This window comes from Chroicocephalus ridibundus, chromosome 1, assembly GCF_963924245.1.
Source record: "Chroicocephalus ridibundus chromosome 1, bChrRid1.1, whole genome shotgun sequence".
Taxonomy (NCBI): Eukaryota; Metazoa; Chordata; class Aves; order Charadriiformes; family Laridae; genus Chroicocephalus; species Chroicocephalus ridibundus.
In genome coordinates, this window is record NC_086284.1 from 8,273,887 (window position 1) to 8,293,947 (window position 20,061).

Here is a 20,061-nt window from a genome sequence, read left to right on the forward strand (position 1 = left end):
GTGACACCAGGGCAGGTCACCAGCATCATTAAGGCTTCCCAGGATGTCAGTATTGAGCCAAGCATGGTCTGAGATCAACCTGCACCAAAAGCTTTCCCAGCCCGGCAGATGGACTGCAGCCGGCAAGCTGTTTGCAACACCTCCGCGGAGGTGACCCCTAAACAAAGAGCATTATTTCCAATCCGCAGCAGCTTTTGGCAGAGCTGGAGTTGCATTACAGACCCACTGCAGGTTTTGAAGGTTGGAAACCCAAAACTGGATGAATCGACCTTGTATTCAAGAACAACAGCTGGCACCCCATGCCTTTTCTTTTGGGGGAAACAAATAGGGGATGTTCAGATTTGATCTGGGTGGGCATATTGCCCCAAGAGCTCTGACAGCTCCTAGCCAGAGGCCATGTATTTTAATCTCCCCTGGCAAGACGGAAAACACAGTAAAAGGCTCCCACTTCCCCCAGTTGCTGGTGGGGTGCTCTGGCCTGTGCTGCGATCCCCTGTCCACTTCATTAGTCCACGTGGGGTCAGTTACTGGTATCCATTGAGCCATGGCAGGTGGTCACAGCAACCCCTGCCATGTTTTTCTTGCCTTAAAAAGAGAATATTTAACAGCTGCTTTGTGGTCATCTTCACTGCCCAAAGAAATATATTGATCTGTGCCACCCCCCAAGCAAGTATCAAGCATGAAGTGTTCAAGGCCAGGTTGGACAGGGCTTTGAGCAGCCTGGTCTGGTGGGAGGTGTCCCTGCCCAGGGCAGGGGGTTGGAACTAGATGACCTTTAAGGTCCCTTCCAACTCTAACCTTCCTATGACTATGTCCCCCAGTGCCACAGGTGCCAGCAGGCATGACAGCTTTGCAGGACGCTGGGGTATAGCAAAGACACGATTGCACCCAGGTTTCCCATGCTGGTTACCTCCATCCTGGTGGCACTGCCCACCTTCTCCCCAGCACTCTCACCCTCCAACAAGGAGAACAATTTTCCAGGCTACACTGAGTTAAAGGAGCTGCATTACCAGATAGGTCCATCTCTCTTCAGACAATGCTCAGAGCTTCCAGCTTGCTCCAGTAAAAGACTTCTTTGCCTTAAATACAGCAGAAGAAAAAGGTTGGTAGATGCTAAATCCTAGTCACCAAATGCAAGCAGCTCTGGGTGGACTATTAATTTCTTTAAAGACTCCCAAGTTGGGAGCATTGGGCCTGTCAACAACAGCTGGGAAGCTGAACAGGTTCCTGCCTCCAGCACAGCTCCTGGGCAGGAGATGCCCACCCTCCTCAGAAGGGTTTGTCAGGAATAGTGGGCACCAAAGGCACAGAGACCCTCTTGCATCCAGAGACTCCCTTCCAGCTCCAGAGCTCTAACAAACCACAGAGCAGGTTCTGAGCCCCTCGTTGCCCATGTTATTCCTCCCACCCCCATGCAAGCTCAGGACCAAAGCCAAAACCACAGCACATTGCAGGGCTGATATTTGCCCGGGTACAAAGGCAAAGAAGGACGCTTCCTCAGGCACTGGCCTTCAGCCGCACCACTCCTGCCTGTGTTTTCAGGGACAGCAGCTCCGTTGCTATAATCCCACAAGCACCTTTATTTTCCTTTGCAGAGCAAAGCTGTATAAGGAGAACCCGCACTGTTTGTGTTTCAGGAACACGCGTCTACACAGCGGCGTGACCTTGTGAGGCACAAAGGCTCTCCTGACAGCATAAGAGACACCAGAGCACATTTACTCCCATCACATTAACATTTTAACACATACAGCTGTCTCAGCGACAAGTACGCTGCATTCCTTTAATGTATAGCTCTCCAAGAGCAAGAGCCTGGAGATCCAAACAAAAAAAAAAAAAAAAGAAATCCTTACACCAAGGAGACAGATTAGGAAACACTTGTGATAAGGGAAAGTATCTCCAGCCAAGCTGTCAACCTTGCACTTTAAATTAGGCTTTTAATGAGGACTGCAAGCACACTGCATTTCAGTGATTAACTCGGAGCTAAAGATGAGTTTAGCTGCTTCGTTTTTAACACGGGTTCTGCCTCCGGGTCTCAGGCAGGAGCAGAGACAGAGGAGAAGACAAGCACAACCGCGAGAGGCTTGGAGCCTGGCGGACACCAGCAAGTTTTGAAGCCAACGCCAAAGCCCGAGCAGGGGGATAACTCGCTCCTAAAATAAGAGCCACCCACCGCTATGTATTTACAGAGCATCAAATGCAATATAGCAAGCGTTTTGGGAGCTCATGAGACCCAGCCTGTCAGCATAGGGAAAAATGAGGCACTAACATACACATATTTTTGGCAGGCGTTTTGGTATATGTGCAAGAGCTGGAAAACAGGGCTTACAAGTTCAGTGTACTAAGTGCAGAGCAATCCTTTATGATAAACATAATTCACACATGAACAGGAACGGATCTAAAAATAGGCATTTTGAGAAGCTGTAGGTCTCGCCTTCCCTCCTGACTTGAGGAATTCCAGGTCTCCTAACAAGCCCCAAACCATCCACAGATTACAAGGACTGTTCGGCCATTATTACGGTGCAGATCTCTAAGCTCCAACAGCCAGCTCCTGGCCATGGATGGAGAAATCACAGCCCAAAAAGCAGGTGGATTTCTGCCTGGACACCCAGACCGGGACACAGGCGCTGCTCGTTTGCTGGATTTCAAACTGCAATAGGTTTGACTGACAGTTTAAAGTCTCATCAAGAAGACGCATGAATAATTAGTAAGTAGACTGGCACCAAAATTCCCGCAATACCTGCAAACATAATCACTGCTGTATCGGGTGACTGCCTACAAAACATCACCTACTTGACAGCCTCAAGAAACATCCTTTCTGGGGCTTCTACATACAAGAAAGTCGTTGAGTAAGAAAGAGACACACTGGTTTTGAACATACACTTCTTACCTTCTCCACAAAGCCTTTTTCATCTCCAAGAAAGGTCAAAGGGTTGGATGACTCCTCCCTACATCAACAGCTGAGGCACGCAGGAAATACTTTAATCCCAAGGAAAGCATTAATTACCTCTTGGCAAAAAAAAAAAACAAACCCAAAAAAACCAAACACAACAAACACACAACAAAATCCACCCGTATATCATGGAGTGACCTCACCACCATGATAAATCCCTGTAAACAAGCCTAAACCCTCTCTCTATCCATCTCAGAGACAGGGTTTGGACAACCAGTAGCACCTCCAGTTAGCATGACTTGGAAAGCCCCCAGCCCCACCTTGCCCCCTGGCAGCATGATGGAAGAGCACTGGGCAGGGCACTTGAGGCACAACCCTGAATATATCCCAGTTTTGCCACCATCCTCCAAGGTTTTGCTCAGAAAAGAGCTCTGCAGTCAGCACCATGCCTTTGAGGTGGGGTCACACACAAGGGACACCTTGGAGGGGCCAAGCCTTGCCCTTTAACACCAGGTTTCCGCCCTCCTGTCAAGGTCCTAGGCAATTTAGGAAGACAGCAAGCCTAGACACAAGCCTCAAATCCTCTCCAAGATCTTAAGTGACCTGCTCCAGGATTAGACGTACTTCCCAAGAACCTGATGGAGCACTCGGTGCACCACCCGCCACCCCGCGACCTTCGGGCACCAAGTCCCAGCCATTGGCCACAGGGCTGTCACCATCTCCAAGTCTGAAAATGTAATACTTTTTATTTATTTTGCTGCAGTTCTGCAGACCATTGACTTGATTTTAGACTCAGGCCATTTGATTTATGATTAGGCGACTGTCAACTCAAGAGACTCATCAATACGCGATAAGTGACCCAAGAGATACTCTATTAGAGCGGCTCAGAAGAACTCTTGGCCACTGAAGGGTACAGGCAGTCCATTACATCTTTTTAAACGCTACACCCAAAATACCTATTAAGGGAAACGCTGGTTTCACCTTGTGCTATTTAAGTCAGACACAAGATGCTTTCCCTGAGCAACCTGTGCAAACGTGAACCTGAAACGCGGCACAGCTAAAAGCGGCGGGCGACCAGAATATTTCTGCATCTAACCACAGGCTGGGGGAGGGAGAAGTTTCATTTCAGCTCACCAAGGCCAGGGGTGGGGGGAAAAGGGAAGCAAAGCACAGGGACCAGACATTCATAAAGAAATCGTACAAGTTACAGCAACGTTTTAAGAGACACGGCAGGAGTTTAAAAAAATAAATAATTAAAAATTAAAGGCAAGCTTGCTTTAAGGGGAAAAGCTCAAGTTAAAACTCTGCTTTAGCACAGCGCTACATGGTAAATCTGAAAGTGAAACACATCTTTTTGAGCATTCCCAGACAAGAAGAGCATAACCTTACGGTCCGTCACCTCCAAGCCCTCCAGGATCCAGCAGCCTGAACCCCAAGCACCAGGCAAAGCCTCCCAGAAAGCCCGGCTCCTGAGCAGCTGGTGACACAGAGGACACGGCGGTTAGGGAGCAGGAGAATTCAATTTTGTCATGACTAAGGAATTACATTAAAACGAGTACAAGCTATTTCCAAGGAAGAGATTAGCCGCCAGCAGGACTCTGCACAGATGTAGGAGCCCGGTGATGGAGCAGATACCCAAATTTGTGCATCACCCCAAGTGAGGTTCTATTTGCCCCCATCCCATTCCCACCCTTCATCCATTGGGGGGGGGAGAGGGGAAATACCAGCCCATTTCAGCAATACCTGGAGCTACCAAAAAAAAAAAAAAATCAGTGCAAAAAAAAAAATAATATTCACAAAGGAAATGTTTTTCATAAAGCTGATCCTGCCCAAAGCCCAGGCAGGGAAAAGAGACAGAGCTCAATCACAATGTGTAATGGATTCAGTATGTGAAAACACACGATGCATCGAGATAGGCATGAGCATGGAAAAATTCCCTATTGCCACCCAAGAAGGTCCTTGTTTGAATACCCTTCAGGGGAACATGCTGTACCTTGAAACCACTCCTTGGCAGAAATCATCTACAAATATTTAATTACGTATAAAAATAAGGCTTTTTTTTTTCAGGTTATTGAGCAAGTCTATTTAACCAAAAATTCAGGCAGTATCTGCGGGTGTTTTTGGAGGAAGTGGGGAGAAGACAGCGGTTAGCTAAAGAGGAAAAAGCAGCAAAGCCAAACACCAGCACACAGCTTTGTTCCCCCCCACCCCAACCCCCCCTGGCCCCTGAAAGTCAAGACATGCATTAAAGTAGCTGTACCTAATCACTGTTTATAGAGGAGCTGGCAGGAAAAAGCAACCGCTATAAACAGTCTCTTAAATCCCTTTTCCCAGCATCGCACTTAGATTATTCCTACAAAGGTCTGTTGGACGCCAGCAGCGCATCCAGGGGCAGGGAAAGCAGAGCTGGAAGGGGGAATATTTTGCCTGGGGAAGAAGAAGTGCCTGGGTCCCACACGGATACAGGATATCACACCCCTACAAGACCCTCCTGGACCCCTGGGTTGGCAGAGGTTACCATCTCCACGCAGATTTTAGCATGGAAGCAGCTCTTTGGTGTGACACTGCCCTCTCCTGAGCAGAAGGAACTGCTCAGCTTCACGCTCAGCTCCAGGCAGTGATTTTTGGGGAGCAAACAGCCCGCTATGAGGGGAAGAAGCCAAGAGACACCACTCACCCCGCAACAGCAAAGCCCAAAGCAGCTACAGCCTCCTCACACCAGCAGCGCTTGTTATTCTTCTGCACAAGGATAAACTCCCACAGTCACCTCTTTCCCCCACCACTTGGTCTCCTTGAAGAATAATTAGCAGCTGCTGCAGCCTAACGAAGCCTCTTTATGGCCACAGCCAAGTGGCTGCCAGGTGGATCCCATCATTTCATCTCGATATCAGCAAGAAGGTGCCAAAGCACCTCAATAAAGGGCTTGTGGACAGAAGTATGGCCCCTTTAGATGCATCTTCTCAAGGAAAAGGAGCTTCAGACCAGCATCTCAATGTTCCTCCACCCCATGCTTGTAGGAAAACCGCGTTCAGGAGGAGCCCTAAGTGCCCATCCATGTCCAACCCCAACACTCTCAGTGTTAGGGATAACCAACCTTCCATAGCTGTATAGCACCAATGCCACGAGTATTTCAAAGGCGCAACCATACCTTTTTATCTTCACCCTCAGGAAGATTTACAAAGCAAGTTAAAGGACAATATTCCCTGCAGGTGTGTCTGTTAGAAAGGGACCCAGATCTAACTTCCACCACCTGCGAGCATCAAAGTGCCTCTAAAGCAAACAACAGGGTGAATGAGCCATCTGCTACCAGCACATTGACCTCAACCTACGACGCCAGTTGCAACCATGAGTTACTGTAACCCACACATTAAAAATAAAAAAAAAAAGCGCAAAACCCTAAATATACTTATTTTGGCACTGAGCAGCGTGAAACGCCACGGCAATTTTAATGCAGTCACTTGAGATCAAATATACATGGCACTTTATGTATAAAAGTGCAACAAATAGTCCCTTGGCCCTTCCAGCTGGTTCAGTATCTCGGTATAATCTTCCTGGTTCATAAAAGCAATTTGTTGCCTTGCAAAAACTAAACCTTTTATCATTAATTCCAAGCCAGCGGTTTCTGAATCTACAACCCGACACCAAATAAATTCATGGAACCAGAACTCATTTTCTTTGCGCCGCTCGTTGTCGACGCACAAGACAAACATCAGTCATGCTTCGCCTCCAAGTACAGAATTCATCGCCGGGAAGAGCGTAACGTGCAGAACATGCTTATTTAATAGAAAAAGTACAGCTTGACAGAGACACCCACTCTAAAATTAACTCCTCAAAGCAGAGCTTGTGTTTGCCACTGAAGAAGCACCTCCTAAATCACAGAGAAATATTCTGCAGCTAAATATTGCTGGGATATCGGTGTGAAGACGCTTCAAGCCTGGACGGAGGAATATACGTTAAAATAGCAGGCTGCAAGGATTCAGGATGCATCGCTGCCCGGGTGGATAAAGGCTGTATAATGCATTAATGGACCGCTTTCCGTAGCCATCTGATGCCTGGCGAACGTAGACATGCCAGACAAAATGCAAGGCAGGAAATCCATTTATACTTCAGCTTTTCCCCAGCCCCACCTGCCAAGTGCAAGCCAGGAATTTCTCAGGAGGAAAGAAGAGAAAAAGGCATTTATCCTGCATCGCTGGGTGATCCAACCCCCCCCCCCCCAAAAAAAGCTCTTTACGAAAAAGCACCGGTCTAACTTCTGCTTGCTAAGAAGCAACATTCCAAGTTTCCTGCCAGTTGGGAGCACCCCAGGAGGAGAATACAGCATCCGAACAGCGTAGTCAGGTTTAACATTCTCCATGCACAGCATAACTTTCTAACGGAGAGAAACCTGTACAGGCTCACTGTTAGCACTCCTTTTCCTTCACATGGGGACAAAGAGAACCATAATTCAATATTTTTTTTTAATTTCACATGCAGCATGGTCATGACTGTTCCAATCGTCTATCCTTAATCCCTTTCCAGCCCCAAAATAACCCTTAAGCCAACACGATTACAAGTAATAATAGCGGCCGTACAGACCCACCCCTGAAAACCCAAAGCATGGCGAGTTTGACAAAGCCAGGTTTTTTTCTGGCTGAAGAATCCCCATTTCCATCTCGCCGGGGGTGAAATTTCACAGCTTCAACACCAGGAATTGCTACAACAGACCTTTTCCAGAGGAAAGCTCACATTTCCACTCCAACTCCTCAACGCCCAGTTTTCTAGGCGGTGAATATACAGGACTTGGGAGAGAGCTTCAATAAAACAGCAAGGAGATTATGTTTTTCCCCACTTTTTCCTGAATTACTCCTTTTTCCGAGCCATTTCTTCGCCAGGCATCAAGACAAAATAATACCCTCTACATCCACCCTCTCTTCTCACTCCTGGAAAGAAATTTGGGGTCTTCAACACGGGGCTTTGCTCCAGAGGGATGTCCCCAAGAGCCACCCAGAACATCCCTGTCGCATCCTTAGAGGGTGTGAGGAGAGTCCGGGTGTTCGATGGGCACAGGGTGCTCCCCTGGCCGGGCAAGAGGCAATAAATCCCTCTTGGGATTTTGCTGCCTCGGGATTTTACAGCACCGGACAACCCTGGGGCCGCGGGACACTGCGGATGCCATTATTTTGAGAGCGGCGTATAAAATGAAGCGTTACCTGTAAAACAAGCAGAGCCTAAAGGAGAAAAGGGGGTGGCCAGATCCACACCCTGGAAACTGGGGGGCCGGGGGGGGGGTGTCATGGAGAACCGAGGGGGGTACCCTGGGTGGGTGGCCACCCGTGTCCCCCACCGCGTGGTAGCACCCCATGACATCCCAACTTTGCTTGGGATGCTCCCAGCCAGGTGAGCCACCCACAGAGGGGAGGGGAGACACCGTTTTCGGGGGGGGGGGGGGGGCGCGGAGGACAAGGATACCCCGTTGGGGAGAGGAAACACCTTTTGGGGAAAAAAAAAAAAACACCTTTTGGGGAAAAGAAACACCTTTTGGGGGGTCAAATCCGGCGTATCTGTCGCACACCCAACACCCACCCCCCCCGGATCAGCACCACACACGCACCCCCGGGGCACCCTGCACTCCCCTCGCCGGACGGGGCGGGGGGGGCGGGGTGCAAAGGGCCCCCCCCTTCCTCCCAGTCCAACCAGTGCAACCCTTTACCTGCCGCCGCTGGGAGATCCTCCGAGCCCCGGGGGAGGGGGACTCCTGCCCCGCCGAGCGATGCTCCCCCCGGCAGCGAGGCCGGCGGGGGTCGGGGGTGGGGGGGTGGTGGGGGGGGGAACCGTCCCCTGGCAGAGGGTGGGATGGGGACAGCGAAGGAGCGGGAGGGAGGTGACACGGCGGCGTCCCCGTCCCCGCAGCCCGGCGCGGCTGGGCTCGGCTCCGCCGCTCCGCTCCCGGGAGCGGGGCGGGAGCTGGGGCGGGCGGCTCCGCCCCGGACAGCGGCGGCGGCAGGAGGAGGAAGAAGAAGAGGAGGAGGAGAAGGAGGAGGAGGAGGAGGCATGCTGCACTCAAAGGCAGGCAGCATCTCTTTTTTGGGGTGTCCCTAATGGATACCTGGCAGGGGATACCCGTCCCTGAAGGATCCCTGAGGGGTCCAGAGAAGGGCACCGGAGCTGGTGAGGGGTCTGGAGCACAAGTCTTGTGAGGAGCGGCTGAGGGAGCTGGGGGTGTTCAGCCTGGAGAAAAGGAGGCTGAGGGGAGACCTTCTCGCTCTCTACAACGCCCTGAAAGGAGGGGGTAGCCAGGGGGGGTCGGGCTCTTCTCCCAAGGAACAGGCCATGGGACAAGAGGAAACGGCCTCAAGTTGCGCCAGGGGAGGTTTAGGATGGACATTAGGAAAAATTTCTTCCCTGAAAGGGTTGTCAAGCATTGGAAGGGGCTGCCCAGGGCAGTGGTGGAGTCACCATCCCCGGAGGGATTTAAAAGCCAGGTAGACATAGTGCTTAGAGATAGAGTTTAGTGATGGTTTTTGTCAGCATTAGACTGATGGTTGGACTTGATGACCTGAAAGGTCCCTTCCAACTTCAGCAATTCCATGATTCTATGATTCTATGTGAGCAAACCCCGCCATGGTGGGATGCCCCAAGGGTGCAGGTTTGGGGGGTCCCCTACCAAGAGAAGGGTTGGGGGCACCTCTACCAAGGGAAAAGCCTTTTCATCCTGCCATGGTGCTGCCCCAAACCTTGTCACTGGGAGCCTCGAGGGGCTGGGAAAGCCATGGGGTGCTTGGTATGATCCCATGGGGCTGGGAAATGCCAAAAGGGCAGCAAACGCCCGGCTTCATCCCACAGCACCTCTCCGTGGCCTTCATCCACCCCCATTTTCCTCCTCTGGACCAGGATGTCTGGAAATGGTCCACTACAGGGACAATGTACATACACACACACACGTAGGGTGTAGCTCAAATAAAAAGCTAACCTGGAAAACCTCCGCAGGTTAGAGCAAATATGTGCCCCTATACGCCCCCAGGCTGCTGCTAACTGGGCACCAGTAAATCCCCGCTTGGCAGCAGGGACCAGAGTGGTTAAGAGGGAAAATACATCATTCATATTTCTATTTTTATATCGAAGGCAATCACATCTCAAGGCCTGCTAGGAGGGGTGTTTTGCACAGCAGGGTGTTCCCACCTGGGTGGATGGAGGAGGATGAAAGGGGTCAGTTACAGGTTTGCGCTTTGCAGCCTCCTGATTTCTCCTGCTCTTGTAAATGTGCCCTTTCCAACCCACCCATCAGTTATTTTTCCATCCACTTTCATCCCCTGCATTTGATCTTACATTAGATCCCGATCTCCCAAGCGGGTATGTGCACCATGCATGGGTCCCGTGGACCTCATCTACACGCTGTGGGCATCCTGGGGTTGTAGCATCCTCAAGTTGTAGCAGTTTGGGGAAGGGATGAGTGTTTTGATGTGTCTACACCATGCTCAGGACTTGTTTTCTACGCGCTGCGACAGCGCGGGTGAATCGGGGTGAGAAGGATGTCCAGGGCTGCCCAGCACTGTGGACAACACTGAGCCGTATCCTTGGGGGGAATTTTTTGCCCTTCTTGATGCAAGGTGGCAAAAGACTCACCTGAGAGCAATGGATCCCTTTCTTTCTGCAAATTGGCCATTTTCCACCACTCTGGCCCATTCTCGGAGCCAGCCCTGGAAGTGGGCATGGTTCAAAAGGAGCAAAAGGAGGAGATGTGCTGTCAAAATAACAAGCAAGTGTGAGACAGATGCCAGGCTCCTTTTTACCGAGGCAGACAAAGCCGCTGGCTCGCTAGCAAATGTCTCTCTTCTTCCTAAGAGGCGTAGAAATAACCCAAGGAGCTGCACCCACCGGCAGGGAACCCTCGCCTGCAGGAAAAGGCTGGAGGTGAAAAAGCAGAAGATAAAGTCTGATCCAAAGTGACGATCCCCAGCCGCAGCAGAAGAGACGCGGGGTTGCGACGCAGGCGGCGGTCCTGGTAGGCGTTTGCCAAACGCTTTTCCTCACGGTGCTGCTGACGGCAGGCGTTTCAAAATCAGAAGTCCCTCAGAGCTGTGATTATCTTAAATCCTGATGAAAAGACATCCCACGACAGCGTTTGACTCACCGCCTGGTCGCAGGGTCCATTGCAGGGCTTTAGGATGGGTTTTCCCGCAGGATCAAGGGTGGATGTGTAGGGGGGGACGGGACAGATGGGGGGATTTTGACCATGACCGTAGGTCCTTGTGACTTTGCCAGACTTCAAACACCAGTGATGAAATTTTACATGCTATGGATGGTCTCCTTTTAATTTCAGCAGAAATAGTCAGGCCATTTGTAAGATCAAGGGAAAAACATTTTCTTCTGGCACCGGAAGAAAATATTCTTCTAACTCATGAGGTTCCAGAAAAGCTGCAGCTGCTCCGAACGTCAGCCAGTAATTTGCTTTTTAAGCATCCATTTGCTGAGCAAAATGCCTCCGAAAAGAATGGGGAGTTTGCACATTTTCAGAATATTTCTTCGTCTTGGCCAGTTGAATCCGACACAGGCTCCTCCCCGGGATGCCGGGCTGAGGAAGGTTTCCTTTCCAAGCCACCTCCACGCAGCTGTGAAGAGGGGAATGAAGAGCAGAAAAACCATCTCTCCCCGCGGTTGGCAGCACTTTGGCTGCTAAAGGCTGTGAGATGTCAAAAGAAAAAGTCACAGAGCGGCTGACGGAAGGAAATTTCATATGAATTTCGAGACAGCTTCTAGGAAAATAGGTGCAATTTTGCATCGGGAAAGTTGTTTTCAGATTTAAAAGTTCCTTATCCCATGCTTAGAGCCTTGAATGCTCAGAGCTATTTTAAATATCTCCCTTTGGCACGGATAAGGTTTCTGCTGTGCTTATTCCTCACCATATTCCCCCAGCCACGTTAATTTCAAAACGATGCACCTATAAAACCCTCATTAATCCCCTTGGTACTCCTGTGGCACTCACAGCGTGTGATCCCTTTTTACTGACCCAGCTCAGCGCCGGTGCCTCGAACCAGGGGCAAGTTTCAAGCGTCGGCAGATTTCACACCACGTCCCGAAAGCGTTTTGTTATACACTTATGGTAGGGAAAAACTGGTGCAGAAGGGAAATTTTTCATTTTCTGGCGAGGAAATACGAGACTGGAGATCTGGCAACGCAGAAGGGCATCATGTGCAAAGCCTTAGAGGAAACGACGCTTTGGTACTTCAGGAGGGACGGTGAAGGAGATGCTGCGGTTTTCTGCGGGAGTGGGAGCAGAGGGAAGGGGCTGAACGGTCCTTAACCACAACATCACCCTCCTTCAAGCAAAACTGTTTTCATCCCCTCCATAGACAGAGGAAAAATCTTCTTTTCCTCCTTCCAGACTCATGGGAGGGAAGACTTTGCTGGAGAAACACTTGCCTGAGCCCTTCTGACGACCCAGAAGTGGATTTTTTTTGGTGTCTTGATCCTTCTTTATGTCATTTTGGATGTCACTTTTCTGCGTTTGCTGCTGTGCTAAGGGAAGGTAACTGTAGGAAGGTTTGGGAAACAAGTCAGGGCATGGTGAAAGCACAGCAGATTCCTCCATGGCTGGCTTTTTGGGGAAGAGCAAGGAGCATCTGATTAATTGACGATGTAGCCGATACCTCATCTGGATGGAGGGTCCTGAGGCCACACCTGGGGTGGAGGGCCCTAAGTGATGCTTGGAGATTTGCAATACTATCTCCACTTTGCAGAAGAAGAAAACGAAGAGTGACAAAAGCCAGGCCAAATTTATCTAGAAGACGTCTGGCAGGAAGCGACCCAAGACGTGTATGTCTGTCCGTCTGCCTGCCCTGTGCGTGGTGGCGAAGCCGGCGGGAGGTAAATCCCTGCCACGGCTGACCCGTAGCCATCAGCATCCAACCAGCCCCGGGCGAGGGGAAGGAAGCCTGGTAAGGGACACGCTATTGTTTTGCCCAAGCAAATACTCGGGGAATGCAGGGCAAACAGGAGGGAGATCTGTGCTTTCCTGTGTTTGTGCTGCGAATATTTTCTTTAAGGTGCTTTTTCCCAGCTCTTTCTCCGAGGCCTTTCTGCCTCTTAATAAGTGTCAGGAGGGTGTTGATTGCAAGCGGCCCCTTAGGCACAATTATTTTACCATAATGACATTTACAGGGAGACCTCACAGAGCTATTTTGCTACTCCATCCTCTGTATTTCAACCTCTCCTTCACCCTTTTTTTCTCATTGGGCTGCCCCAACAAGGCCGTGCAAGGTATCCATCCCTGCAGCAGGAGCGGCGGTGGGCTCAAGAGATCACCGAGGGCGAATACGGGAATGTTTGATGTTACCCAGCAACTGGAGACAAAGATATCGTTTGTCCACTAAGCCAGGAAACACTTTGCCTGTTTGCACAATAGCTGTGTTTGCCTGCTCTGTGGTAGGTTAACCAGCAGCCCCACAACCCTTCCAGGAGATAAGATGAATGTATTTAAATAGGAGGAAAGCCACCGCGGCACGGATTATTGCTGCAGGTAAATCAGGTCCCAGCCACCTTTAGACTCCCCGAATCACTGCACCGAAGTCTTCCAGTGTGGGGGAGAAACTGTGACCGTATCGCTGGTCCAAACAGTCGTGAAAAAAATAAATAAATAAATAAATAAATAGGACTAATTTTGTCCTGGCACAGTCTGGAAAAGAGAATTACAGTCAGCGCCCTGCATCCCTTCCCCACCGTCAGAATAAAATACTTTGTGGCGTGTCATCAGGATAAAATTAGCCCTGAGCACATCTTCACATAGACCAAGCAGCTGGAAGTCAACAACAAAGTCAATTGAGAAGACAAACAGAGTTGGGATTTTTTTTAATCTGTTTGGAGGAACGACCAGGAAAAGTGATGAACAGAAGCAGAAGTCTCCCCATTTGATGCCTTTATTGCAAACCAGGGGCTCCTCTGCTGCAGGGATGGTATTTAAATATAGGCTGGTTTATATAAATTAATGCAGAATATGACATTAGGTCTATTATCAGGCTGGTCACACGAGGTATTTCCTCTTCTTTCCTATCAGAAAGGTGCAGTCGAGCCCTTGAACAGGCAACCAGAGTACACCTGGGAAAAGATTAACCAGCATTCGATCACGCCATTGGCTATCACAGCCCCTTCTCCCCATGCGGACGGCCTCTTCACCACCATCCTCCAAATCAATTCCTCGGGAGCAAAGTATGAACTTTCCCAGTGAGTGACTCTGTAAACTCAGGAGAAGAAGCTTTACTTTCCCAACAGAGTAAGGATAAAGCTGGCAAGGTCCAAACAGTGGATTGTAGGAAGCATCAATTGTCTGTGGATGTTGCCTTCAAAGAGGCAACATAGGGATGGTGGAGAGGGAGAGCTTGGTTGTCAAAAGATGAGAAGATCTGGAGGAGTCTTTGGTGGTGATGGTGGTCCAATGGCAAGATGAGGGATGTCTGTCTCCAGCAAGGTTTCGCAGGATGAAGAGCGCCCTGTGCCCTCCTTTCCCTCTGAAGCCATAAAGGGCATTGCCCTGTAGCAATGTCTTATGCAAACAGCTCCTGGACTGGCACCACAGCCCTTCAAAGGGCTTGGTTGGAGAAACATGGGTCTGATCAGCCTATCCACTGCCTCCTGGATGAAGGTGAGGTGGGAAGTGGTGCATGACCTTGTGCAGACATCTTCATTTTTTCACCATGAGGGTGGTGAGACGCTGGAACAGGTTGCCCAGAGGTGGTGGAAGCCCCATCCCTGGAAGTTTTTAAGGCCAGACTGGATGGGGCTCTGAGCAGCCTGGTCTAGTGGGAGGTGTCCCTGCCCAGGGCAGGGGGTTGGAACTAGATGATCTTTAAGGTCCCTTCCAACCCTAACAATTCTATGATTCTAATTGACAAGGACAGCCATTGCCACCAAGGGTACCCACAACTGAGTTGGTGGCAAGTCTCAGTCCTGTATCCCAAGCTTTTGACCTTTTATTTGTTGGTGTTTTTCCCCATGTTAAATCACAATTGGAAGCAATGAACCCGTCTATAACCCTCAGCTCCTGTTCTTCCTATGAAGCTTAGGATAAATACAAGGGAAAATGCTACAGGGGAAAAAAAATAGGCATGCATTAGTACAAAATCCCATATTGCCTCACATATCAGCCTTCATTACGAAACATCTACGGGTGCCAGAGACATTCATGGCTGTGTTCAATTAGTGGGGGAGTAAAATAAATATCTGGATGTAAGCCTGGATTAGTGGCTCCCCTTCCAGCTCGGCTGAGAGGCAAGGAGTTAAACCAGACGTCTCGCTCCCCATTCGCCTATGGTCTGCAGCTGTCCTCGCTCACGAAACACGTGCCTGTTGACTACAGCCACACGTTGTTAGCAGAAAGAGTACATCTGGTGTCCGCGTGAAGATGTTTGGAGAAGGGAGGCATCTTCTCTAGTGGACAGGAAACCGAAGTGATTGATCACGTTGACCCAGCCAGCAGCACTCGTGGCTGGGATGCAATGCATGGCGTTCCCAAGACCTGTCTGGGCATCCTCCTGGTACCAAGGAGCGGTTTCCATCTCCTTTTCTCCCCTCTGTCCACACAAACCAGCACCATACAGATGATGAGTGCGCAGATCAGAAAGTAGTCCTGCTACTTCACCCTCAGCACTCAGAAGTCAGGAGGATGCAGCCAGACCACTCCGAGATGGTTATACACCACATCAGCTATGAAAAGAGATGAATTAAGATCATATTGAAGCTCTTTGCTCCTGGAAGGAAACATCCAGGCACCCCCAAGGGTCCTTTACTTCCCTTTTTTAAAGCCATTAAACCACCATCCTCCTCACTATCTGGTGATTCCCTGAATGAAGGTAGTTTAAGGGAGGAAAAGCCAGTCCTGAATATATAATTGGTGGCAAACAAGATCATTTCAAGCCTGCAACTCCGTTTTTGAAATGTGCATTCAGCTGTAGGTGGGAAAAGCTATCCACCCACTGCCAGACTGTCTTTGGATATATTGTGAGAACTCCAGGGCACGTAGGTAAAGCCATCTCTGAACTAATGAGTCAAAATGACTGTGTTTAACAGCATTTTCTAGATCCTAGATGTGGTCTGCTTAATAAACAAATGTGGCTGAAACAGCAATGAAAGAAATATATTTGTCATCATATGAAGCAAGAATTCCCTGCCCTTTTGAGAAGGAGCTTTACCAAAAATGCTTCTGATACCATCTGGCCCGAAAAGTCAGAGAGGATGAGTACGAAGGCCAAACCTTGTTTGCATCAAAATCACAGTGGGTTTTGCTGGAGAAGATCCCGTCATGTCTATCCTGGGAAGCAAACCCCGGTGTCCTCCCAAGAGCCACACACCGGCTTCCCCGTGCAAACAGGGCTGTGTTGTCCCCTTCTGCTCCCTGCCTGCCCACCCCTTGTTTTCTCTTAACTCAGACATTAATCAGAAGTTCTGTCGGTGATGCCTTTGTTCTGTGCCTGCACATCACCAAGCACGAGAAGGTCTGGGCTCATGGTTTACATTCCTGGTGCCAACACAGAAATCTATCTTTATTGACCAAAACGATCATCAGTACAGCTCCCTCCAGGAGGACTTTCACCTGCTCCAGCCTGTGCAAGGCTTTAGCCACACTAATATGACTTTGGAGGTGATGTTTATATATCAACACAGATAGGCGCACAATCAAACCTTTCATAGATGTGCACTGGTCCAGTTAATATTAAACACCACCTTCGGGTGATATCTCTCTGTTTCTCCAGACCGAGAGGAACCCACCACATTCTTCTCATAGCTTCTTTGCAGGTAGCTGAAATAAAATCTCTCGTGAGCAGCTCTGCCACAGACCTGACCTGTATCCCTGAACAAAGCCTCTCTTTATTCAGCCAGGCAAAGGGGAACATCAGCTTTCTGATTATCTCCATCCCGGAGTTTTCTCGGACGGAGACGTGGGGTTTGAAGGTCTCTGTTTGGTGACCCCATAACAGGGGCTTTATCTGTGGGCTGGGATGAAAGACCCATCACAGCCGCTGGCTACGTCTGTCTGTGATGGAGCGTGTTTGTACAAACAATGCCGAAATTAAACCCCCAGAGTTCAAAACCTCATTGTCTGAAAAATGCTATGCGAATCCATTCCCCCCACCACCTGTCTAATAAAGAACCAATGTATTCTCTTCCTGTTACAATACAATGTGGTTCTATATTATGCCGTTCCAGTGATTTATATAAATTTAACCTGTAAATTGCTTTTTGATGGGTGAAATGCAGCGTGCGTCGGGTGCATCTGAGTTCAGCTTTCCTTGTCATAGAATCACAGAGTGGTTTAGGTTGGAAGGGACCTTAAAGATCATCCATCCCATTCCAACCCCCCTGCCCTGGGCAGGGGCACCTTCCACCAGACCAGGTTGCTCAAAGGGCATGGACCTGTTGGAGAGGGGCCAGAGGAGGCCCCGGAGATGCTGGGAGGGCTGGAGCCCCTCTGCTGGGAGGACGGGCTGAGAGAGTTGGGGGGGTTCAGCCTGGAGAAGAGAAGGCTCTGTGGAGACCTTGGAGCCCCTTCCAGTCCCTCAAGGGGCTCCAGGAAAGCTGGGGAGGGACTCTGGATGAGGGAGGGGAGCCATGGGACGAGGGGGAAGGGTTTTCCACTGCAAGAGGGGAGATTGAGCTGAGATCTGAGGCAGAAATTCTTGGCTGTGAGTGTGGTGAGCCCCTGGCCCAGGTTGCCCAGAGAAGCTGTGGCTGCCCCATCCCTGGAGGGGTTCAAGGCCAGGCTGGCCGGGGCTTGGAGCAACCTGGTCTGGTGGGAGGTGTCCCTGCCCAGGGCAGGGGGGTGGAACTAGGTGGCCTTTAATGTTCCTTCCAGCCCAAACCATTCTGTGATTCCACAAAATGGTCACATTGAACTGGGAGCAGTGGTTGGGCTGGGGCTGAGACAACACTTAGCTGCCAGGGCTCCTTGTCCCTGGGGTTGTGTGGTGCCAGGACAGGATGAAACTCAAGGGTGTTTCAGCAATTATCATACAAATCCCTAAGGATGCAAGACAGGCAGAATGGGTCGGGCTGGCTGCCTGGCCGGGGAGAGCAGCAATGACTATTCCCAGCCCGTGGTCAGAGCAGGGTTGGGCAAAGAAATGTCAGAGCATCCCACATTCCTGGGGTGGGAGTATGGGCTGCAGGGAGGGGACGAGCTGGTGTCTTACGGGTGGATTTTGCCAGCCTTAAAGGTGGACAGCGTTTTGTCTTCATCCCCTGGAGTGCAAAATCCACCAGTGCCCATGACACTGCGATGCTTTGTGCCAGCACCAGTGGCAGGGAGGCCGTGACATGGGAGCAGCATCCTTCTCTCCAACCAGCTCGTGCTGGGCTCCATGGAGGAGATGTGAGCTAACTCAGTCCTGGTAGATTAAAATAACTCAGGGGTCCCCATGCTCCATGCAGCAGGTTGTCCTCGAGGGACAAGCAGAAGGCCACTGTAGGCAAGAACTATGCGTCCTGCCATTGCTTCTGCACATGAGTCCAACACATCTCCCAAGCAAGGTCTGGACTCACTCTGAAGATGCCATGGCTAGTAAAGCCCCCACAAAAATCCTCCCTTTGAACCAACTTTCTAAAAGCCCCTAAAATGCTCATTTTGCCCCATTTCGTGCCTAGCTAGGTCATCTTGGCGCCTCGCTCTTAGGCAGAGGGTGGATCCCAGGTCAGGTATGTAGCTGCCATTCCAGTGGCTCTCGAAGCCCCGTCAGCATGGAGAACCTGTTGGTCTCGTCTCACTTCCAGCTTGCTGCTCGACCTGCCAAGAGCCGATGCTGGGAGGAGGCATCTTGGCCGGGCAGCCTCCTCACCTGTCAGAAGCACCATGAGAACAGAGAAACGTAGGCAGCCTCTCCTCCTTTCCTCCTGGGACCAGACCTTGCCCTGCCTTCTGCTGGTTTCCTCTTGAGTTTCCCCTCCTCTTCGTGGTCTAGGAGGCTTTGCCCTGCTCTGAACGCTCTCTGGTGCTCTAAACATACCTTTTTATCCTCCCATCCCCAATCCCCTATTCTAGAAGTGGATGCATTTCGCTGGCAGACACCCCAAGCCCCATATGGGCTTACAAAGGGCTACCAAGATGATGAGGAGACTGGAACACCTCTCTTATGGAGAAAGGCTGAGGGATTTGGGTCTCTTCAGTCTGGAAAAAAGACGACTGAGGGGGGACCTTATCAATGCTTATAAATACTTAAAGGGTGGGTGTCAGGAAGATGGGGCCAGGCTCTTTTCAGTGGTGCCTGGCAACAGGACAAGAGGTAACAGGCACAAATTTGACCATAGAAAGTTCCACCTAAACATGAGGAGGAACTTCTTTCCTGTGAGGGTCACAGAGCCCTGGCACAGGCTGCCCAGAGAGGTGGTGGAGTCTCCGTCTCTGGAGACATTCAAAACCCACCTGGACGTGTTCCTGTGCCACCTGCTGTAGGTGACCCTGCTCTGGCACAGGGGGGTTGGACTGGATGGTCTCCAGAGGTCCCTTCCAACCCTGCCATTCTGTGATTCTATGATCTGGGGTCAGCAGCTACCCCAGCAATCAACCGTGGTCCTCTACACCATGGCGGGGACTAGTGCAAATACCCTCATTTTCGGCAGGGCAGCAGATGCGGAGCAAGGGCATCTCCACTGCTTGGGGTGGATTTTCCCCTCCTGGTTTGCAGGACAGGTCAGAAAGGCCAAGAGATATTTGCTTTAAACATGAGGTAACGTCTGGTGTGGAAAGGTTACAACAAAGACACTTCCAGTATTTACGCTAGCGAGACCAGCAGCCACCGGCAAGCTGTGCCGGGCAGCGGTGGTGTAATGAGGAAAGCAAATATTATGTTATATAGGTGTAATGAACTGCTGCTGCTGCTTTTTAATGCTGGGCCCATCCAGAGAGAAAAGCCTCCTTAAATAGTTGGAATTCCTCCGACCGGCACAGGGATGAGAAGAATAATATTTGGGAGAGGAACACACCCCAAATAACAGCATCTGCGTGCTGGGTGGAAAGCAGAGAGCAGCCGGCATCTCCCGGCCACAGATGGTTCCCATCAAGATGATTTTTTTTTCTTGTTAATCCCCAAACAAGCCTAAGATATATTTTTATTTCAGAGTTAAGTGAAGAAAAAAACGAAACTCCAACATGACCCCCTGTTTTTCTGGCCTCGCTCCCTGCTCGGCCAGCACAGAGCCAGCACAGA

The 20,061-nt window shown here is 50.3% G+C and overlaps 1 protein-coding gene across 3 annotated transcripts in view; it reads right to left on the bottom strand.

Annotated features, from left to right (window-relative positions):
* GDPD5 (glycerophosphodiester phosphodiesterase domain containing 5) overlaps window positions 1-8,827 on the bottom strand; it is a 194,276-nt gene extending 185,449 nt beyond the window's left edge. For 2 of the 3 annotated variants that reach the window (XM_063327275.1, XM_063327247.1), the window contains exon 1: window positions 8,583-8,827. The gene's annotated coding sequence lies outside the window, so the exon portion shown is untranslated. Of the gene's footprint in view, window positions 1-6,704; window positions 6,724-8,582 lie in introns of those variants that run through there. The other variant, XM_063327265.1, reaches the window with a different exon arrangement.
* Window positions 8,828-20,061: the final 11,234 nt, after the last annotated feature.